The following is an 8,217-nucleotide window of genomic DNA, read 5'->3' as shown; positions in this document are numbered from 1 at the left end:
GTCACAAAGGGCTTTACAGATACTCAGCCTAAAGCCCCAAAGAGCAAGCAATGCAGACGTAGAAGCACAAATCATCTAAGCTCATATTCAGAATCACTGTGCAAAAGTGATTGGCAACTCAAACTAAATTTTATATACTTGACTTACTTAAACACTTTTGCTGTTTGGGGAGCATAGGTCATCCACAATTAAACATACCCTAAATAAATTAAATGGGACAGGGACAGGGACAGTTACTAGGCAAACAATGGGCTGTCTGTCATGGTCTTGAGAATGTCTTCTCTGTGAATGTGAGCACAGATTCCAGCCCATAGAAATATAATCTATAGAAAGGGCTTGGAACCTCTAAGATTCTATTTCTATGTTTCAGCCTACCAGAGGTTATGGTTACAGTACATGTAGTGTTGTACTATAAAATACTATACAGTACAGTGTTGTACTGTTAGATACTACACAGCACAATGTTGTACTGTTAGATAATACACAGTACAATGTTGTACTTTAAGATAGTAAACAGTACAATGTTGTACTATAACGTACAATACAGTACAATTTTGTACTATAAAATACTATACGGCACAATGTTGTACTACTGTAAAATACAAACTTGACCAAGAAACTGAATTTGAAATTAGGATTATATTTTAGGAACAATTCTTGCTTTTCAATGTTAGTCAGAAAGTATCTTGTTCAAATAACTTTTTTTTTTATCAGTGCTGGATTATGGTGATATTGTCTATATGCAGACCTCAGCAAGGACCTTAAAAACTCTGGACACAGTGTATCATGGTGCTTTATTATTTATTACAAAGCTAAACCACTCACCCATCACTGTGATCTGTATACTATTGTGCAATGGACCTCTCTCTACACCAGGAGGCTAAAGCGCTGGTACATTTTTGTGTACGAAGCATTTATAAGGACAACTCCCTTTGTTTCCTCTGTTCTTTACTGACCAGATCAGTCACTCAATACAGTCTTCGTTCACAGTCGCTGCTGCCCTTGCCTGTTCCTAAGGCTAGACCTGAGATGGGGAAACAATATTTTTCCCATAATGCCCCTTCATCCTGGAACATGCTTCAAAAGATAATAAAGTTAGGGTAGTTAGTGTCCTTGTCTGTTATTAAGACTCTGATCACAACACTAATTGTGATAGCTGCAGTTGTTTCTAATCTTCAATTGTATCTGTAACTTGTGACACTTGGTCTTTTGTGTGTATTTAGTATTTTTCTGTAATATAATATTTTATGTACACACTACTATTTCCCTGTTTTGCCTTCTTGCCAGGTCGCTCTCACAAAAGAGGTTTTTAACCTCAATGGGTCTTACCTGGTTAAATAAAGGTTAAATCAAATAAATAAATAAGATACTATACAGTACAATGTTGTACTATAAAATACTATAGAGTACAATGTTGTACTATAAACAGGGTTGAGGAGTAACGGATTACATGTAAGGGATTACAAAAAACGGTAACTGTAATCCGTTACGTTACCAGCAAAAATATTGTACTCAGATTACAGATACTTTTGAAAAACTAAATTATTACTTAGAGGATGACTTTTAAATTCAGAAAGGAGGTTTGGAAAAAATCATCTTTGAGTATTTGACACTTTCCTCAACAACATTCAAATCAGCATTGTAAAAAGGTGCTAATTTAAATTTGTTCCACCTGAGCGAGTCTGACCACAAGTCAAAGACCACTACGATGACACACCAAATGGGTTTGATGGATTGCGGGAAAAGAGCAGAAATAGGCTTTTGTAGACTACAGTCCAAGCCATGTCTTCCAATAGTGTGACTGCTGTCGGTATCCAAAGAACATCCAACTTGAATAAACGCTTGGAGGTAAGGATGACAGCAGTGGTGTAGTCTACGGCGAGACGGATATCACTTATTATTGTTATCTACGTAGCGCATTGATGTGAAACACACTGTTGCTCTCATTTAGCTATTTGCGCCTTACGGATTGTGGTTGTTGTGGATGGCTGTTCACAAATCTACAGTGCCTTGCAAAAGTATTCACCCTCCTTGCCATTTTTCCTATTTTGTTGCATTACAACCTGGAATTTAAATAGATTTTTATTTGGATTTCATGTAATGGACATACACAAAATAGTCCAAATTGGTGAAGTGAAATTTAAAAAATAAGAATAAATTCAAAACATAAAAGTGGTGCGTGCATATGTATTCACCCCTTTGCTATGAAGCCCCTAAATAAGATCTGGTGTAACCAATTACCTTCAGAAGTCACATAATTAGTAAAATAAAGTCCATCTATGTGTCACATGATCTGTCACACGATCTTAGTATATATACACCTGTTCTAAAAGGCCCCAGAGTCTGCAACACCACTAAGCAAGGGGCACCACCAAGCAAGCAGCACTATGAAGACCAAGGAGCTCTCCAAACAGGTCAGGGACAAAGTTGTGGAGAAGGGATGGGTTACCAAAAAAATATCCTGGGTTCGAGCCCAGGCTCTGTCGCAGCCGGCCGCGACCGGGAGGCCCATGGGGCGGCGCACGATTGGCCCAGCATCGTCCGGGTTAGGGAGGGTTTGGCCGGAGGGGATATCCTTGTCTCATTGCGCACTAGCGTCTCCTGTGGCGGGCCGGGCGCAGTGCACGCTGACCAGGACGCTAGGTGTATGGTGTCTCCTCCGACACATTGGTGCGGCTGGCTTCTGGGTTGGATGTGCATTGTGTCAAGAAGCAGTGCGGCTTGGTTAAGGGCGCTGTACTGCAGCGCCAGCTGTGCCATCAGAGTCCCTGGGTTCGCGCCCAGGCTCTGTCGTAACCGGCCGCACCTGGGAGGTCCGTGGGGCGACGCACAATTGGCCTAGCGTCGCCCGGGTTAGGGAGGGCTTGGTCGGTAGGGGTGTCCTTGTCTCATCGCGCACTAGCGACTCCTGTGGCGGGCTGGGCGCAGTGTACGCTAACCAAGGTGGCCAGGTGCACAGTGTTTCCTCCGGCGTATTGGTGCGGCTGGCTTCCGGGTTGGATGTGTGCTGTGTTAAGAAGCAGTGCGGCTTGGTTGGGTTGTGTATCGGAGGACGCATGACTTTCAACCTTCGTCTCTCCCGAGCCCGTACGGGAGTTGTAGCGATGAGACAAGATAGTAGCTACTACAACACTTGGATACCACGAAATTGGGGAGAAAAAGGGGTAAAATAAAAAATACTTTTTTTTTATTTTTTAAAAGAAGCAGTGCGGCTTGGTTGGGTTGTGTTTCGGGGGACACATGGCTCTCGACCTTCGCCTCTCCCGAGTCCGTACGGAAGTTGCAGCAATGAGACAAGACAGGAACTACTACCAATTGGATACCACAAAATTGGGAAGAAAAAAGGGGGTAAAAAAATATAAAAAAATATCCGAAACTTTGAACATCCCAAGGAGCACCATTAAATCCATTATAAAAAAATGGAAAGAATATGGCACCATAATAAACCTGCGAAGAGAGGGCCGCCCACACAAACTCACGGACCAGGCAAGGAGGGCATTAATCAGCGAGGCAACAAAGAGACCAAAGATAACCCTGAAGGAGCTGCAAAGCACCACAGCGGAGATTTGAGTATCTGTCCATAGGACCACTTTAAGCCGTACACTCCACAGAGCTGGGCTTTACGGAAGAGTGTCCAGAAAAAAATAAGCAAACATGTTTGGTGTTCGCCAAAAGGCCTGTGGAGCCTCCCCAAAATTATGGAAGAATGTACTCTGGTCAGATGAGATTAAAATTGAGCTTTTTGGCCATCAAGGAAAACACTATGTCTGGCGCAAACCCAACACCTCTCATCACCCCGTGAACACCATCCCCACAGTGAAGCATGGTGGTGGCAGCATCATGCTGTGGGGATGTTTTTCATCGGCAGGGACTGGGAAACTGGTCAGAATTGAAGGAATGATGGATGATGCTAAATACAGGGAAATTCTTGATGGAAACTTGTTTCAGTCTTCCAGAGATTTGAGACTGGGATGGAGGTTCACCTTCCAGCAGGACATTGACCCTAAGCATACTGCTAAAGCAACACTTTAGCAGTATTTAAAAAATATTTAAATGTCTTGGAATGGCCTAGTCAAAGCCCAGACCTCAATCCAATTGAGAATATCTGGTATGATTAAAAGATTGCTGTACACTAGCGGAACCCATCCAACTTGAAGGAGCTGGAACAGTTTTGCCTTGAAGAATGAGCAAAAATCCCAGTGACTAGATGTGCCAACCTTATAGAGACATACCCCAAGAGACTTGGAGCTGTAATTGCTGCAAAAGGTAGCTCTACAAAGTATTGACTTTGGGGGGGTGAATAGTTATGCACACAAGTTTTCTGTTTTTTTTTGTCTGATTTCTTGTTTGTTTCACAATAAAACATATTTTTCATCTTCAAAGTGGTAGGCATGTTGTGTAAATCAAATGATACAAACCCCCCAAAAATCCATTTTAATTCCAGGTTGTAAGGCAACAAAACAGGAAAAATGCCTAGGGGGTAAATAGTTTCACAAGCCACTGTAAATGTGTATTTGAACCCAATACTTATTGAATTCAAGAAGTTTAAGCTGCCTATCAATCATTGTCTTTGAAATCAGTGGACAGCCAGCGAAAAATGCTCTCTTGCAACAGCTGCACAGTGCAGATCCCAGCCAATGGAATAAATGTGGAGCTTTTATTGCCCAGTCTAATTCATGCTGATGTTTTTTATCCCATAGGCCTAATGGACACATTTGATAGACTTAAAGGGAACATCTGTAGTTGCTACATCCATTTTTGGACTTGTAAATGTATATATATATATATATATATATAACGCCAAGAATGTGCAAAGCTGTTATCAAGGCAAAGGGTGGCTACTTTGAAGAATCTCAAGTATAAAACATATTTTGAAATGTGTTATTTAATAGTTTTTATGTGTTCACTATTATTCTACAATGTAGAAAATAGTAAAAATAAAGAAAAACCCTTGAATGAGTAGGTGTGTCCAAACTTTTGACTGTTACTGTATATCAATTGATTCTTGAAGAATATAACTTATAAATGCCTTAGTTCAACTGTCACACTCCATGAGAACCCAAAATATTAGCTTGTTTTTCTCCAATATTTTTAAACATTGTAAATGCAAACAAACACTGTATAGCCTCATAACATGGCTAAAACAATACATTTGATATCATGGATGGTCAGCCCATTTTGTTATTGTTTCATCTGTGGATTGTCCAGATATCAAAGTGTCATCAAAAAAAGGTAAACAATAGACCTATAGCTAATGCAGCATATGGCATTAATATTTCACATGTAAACAGCACTTTTCAGTTGTGCTCAAAGCCTGCTATTCCATGAGCGCAGCATTTATATTTCTACTGGAATCAATGAGCCCAATCAGTCCTCCATGACAACGAAATCATTAACAACAGAGTAGGGCCGGCTAATAAGTCCTTAGTTTTGGGGTTATGCTCGGGTAAAACAATTGGTCTAATCTATACATCCATATTTCCAAGTCTTATTCTTGAAGATCAAGGGTTATAACATGTATTAGAATGACTGGAATTCTGATAGACTTTGGTTTTTAATGTAAAGATATAATTTAATCTTATATGTAGTAGAAAGCGATGGGTTAGAAGAAGCCTACATAACCAACCCATAAACATTGATTTATCCTGCAATAGATGTGGTTCAATTGGTAACCTACATTGCTGTCTTCTTCTAATGCCTCAAGGGGAAAGTAATCAGATTACGTTACTGAGTTTGGGTAATTCAAAAGTTACAATTTTGGACTGGTAACTGTAACGGATAACATTTAGAATGTAAGCTACCCAACCCTGACTATAAGATACTATACAGTACAATGTTGTACCATAAGAAACTATACAGTACAATGTTGTACCATAAGAAACTATACAGTACAATGTTTTACTGTTAGATAATAAGAACACCTCCTCTCAGCTGCCCACTGCACTGAGGCTAGGAAACACTGTCACCACCGATAAATCCCCGATAATTGAGAATTTCAATAAGCATTTTTCTATGGCTGGCCATGCTTTCCACCTGGCTACCCCTACCCTGGTCAACAGCCATGCACCCCCCACAGCAACTTGCCCAAGCCTCCCCATTTCTCCAGATAGCTCCAGATTTCTCCAAATCCAGATAGCTGATGTTCTGAAAGAGTGTCACGAACGTCATCTTGAAAATGATCGGACCAAGGTGCAGCATGGTGAGCGTACATTTCTTTATTTGATAAATGTCGCCAACAAAACAAAGAAATGACCGTGAAGCTTACTTAGGCTATAATGCCCCTAACAAAGACAACTACCCACAAATACAAAAATGAATGAAAAGGCTGCCTAAGTATGATTCTCAATCAGAGACAACGATAGATAGTTGTTCCTGACTGAGCACCATACCCGGCCAAAACATAGAAAAAAGAACTTAGAGTTTCCCAGTCACACCCTGACCAAACAAACATAGAGAATACAAGGATCTCTACGGTCAGGGCGTGACAAAGAGTTGCAAAATCTGGACCCCTACAAATCATCTCGGCTAGACAATCTGGACCCTCTCTTTATAAAATGATCCGCCGCAATGGTTGCAACCCCTATTACTAGCCTGTTCAACCTCTCTTTCGTATCGTCTGAGATCCCTAAAGATTGTAACGCTGCCGCGGTCATCCCCCTCTTCAAAGGGGGTGACACTCTAGACCCAAACTGTTACAGACCTATATCTATCCTACCCTGCCTTTCTAAGGTCTTCGAAAGCCAAGTTAACAAACAGATCACCAACCATTTCGAATCCCACCGTACCTTCTCCGCTATGCAATCTGGTTCCCACGCTGGTCGTGGGTGCACCTCAGCCACGCTCAAAGTCCTAAATGGTATCATAACCGGCATCGATAAAAGACAATACTGTGCAGCCATATTCATTGACCTGGCCAAGGCTTTCGAATCTGTCAATCACCACATTCTTATCAGCAGAATCAACAGCCTTGGTTTCTCAAATGACTGCCTGACCTGGTTCACCAACTATTTCTCAGACAGAGTTCAGTGTGTCAAATCGGAGGGCCTGCTGTCCGGATCTCTGGCAGTCTCTATGGGGGTGCCACAGGGTTCTGTGGCCGACTCTTCTCTGGCCGACTCTTTTCTCTGTATACATCAATTATGTCACTCTTGCTGCTGGTGAGTCTCTGATCCAACTCTACACAAACGACACCATTCTGTATACTTCTGGCCCTTCTTTGAATACTGTGTTAACTAACCTCCAGACAAGCTTCAATGCCATACAACTCTCCTTCCGTGGCCTCCAACTACTCTTAAATGCAAGTAAAACTAAATGCATGCTCTTCAACCGATCGCTGCCCTCACCTGCCCACCCCTCCAGCATCACTACTCTGGACAGTTCTTACTTACAATATGTGGACAATTACAAATACCTGGGTGTCTGGCTAGACTGTAAACTCTCCAGACTCACATTACGCATCTCCAATCCAAAATGAAATCCTTCAACAAAGCATCCTTCATTCATGCTGCCAAACATACCCTCGTAAAACTGACTATCCTACCGGTCCTTGACTTCGGCGATGTCATTTATAAAACAGCCTCCAACACTCTACTCAGCAAATTGGATGCAGTCTGTCACAGTGCCATCCGTTTTGTCACCAAAGCCCCTTATACCACCCACCACTGCGACCTGTATGCTCTCGTTGGCGACCTGTATGCTCTCTCCAGGTCAACTATAAGTCTTTGCTAGGTAAAGCCCTGCCTTATCTCAGCTCACTGGTCACCATAGCAGCACCCACCCGTAGCACGCGCTCCAGCAGCACTGGTCACCCTCAAAGCCAATTCCTCATTTGGCCCCCTTTCCTTCCAGTTCTCTGTTGAAATGACTGGAACGATTTGCAAAAATCACTGAAGCTGGAGACGCATATCTCCCTCACTAACTTTAAGCATCAGCTGTCAGAGCAGCTCACATATCACTGCACCTGTACATAGCCCATCTGTAAATAGCCCATCCAACTACCTCATCCCCATATTGTTATTTATTAATTTATTTTGCACCCCAGTATCTCTAGTTGCACATTCATCTTCTGCACATCCATCACTCCAGTGTTTAATTGCTAAATTGTATTTACTTCACCACCACGGCCAATGTATTGCCTTACCTCCCTAATCTTACCTCATTTGCACACACTGTATATATATATTTTTTTCTATTGTGTTATTGACTGTACGTTTGTTT

This window comes from Oncorhynchus mykiss, chromosome 5, assembly GCF_057628025.1.
Source record: "Oncorhynchus mykiss isolate SJ-2025 chromosome 5, ASM5762802v1, whole genome shotgun sequence".
Lineage (NCBI taxonomy): Eukaryota > Metazoa > Chordata > Actinopteri > Salmoniformes > Salmonidae > Oncorhynchus > Oncorhynchus mykiss.
The sequence above is the reverse complement of the archived record's forward strand: the minus strand, read 5'-3'. Positions refer to the sequence as shown.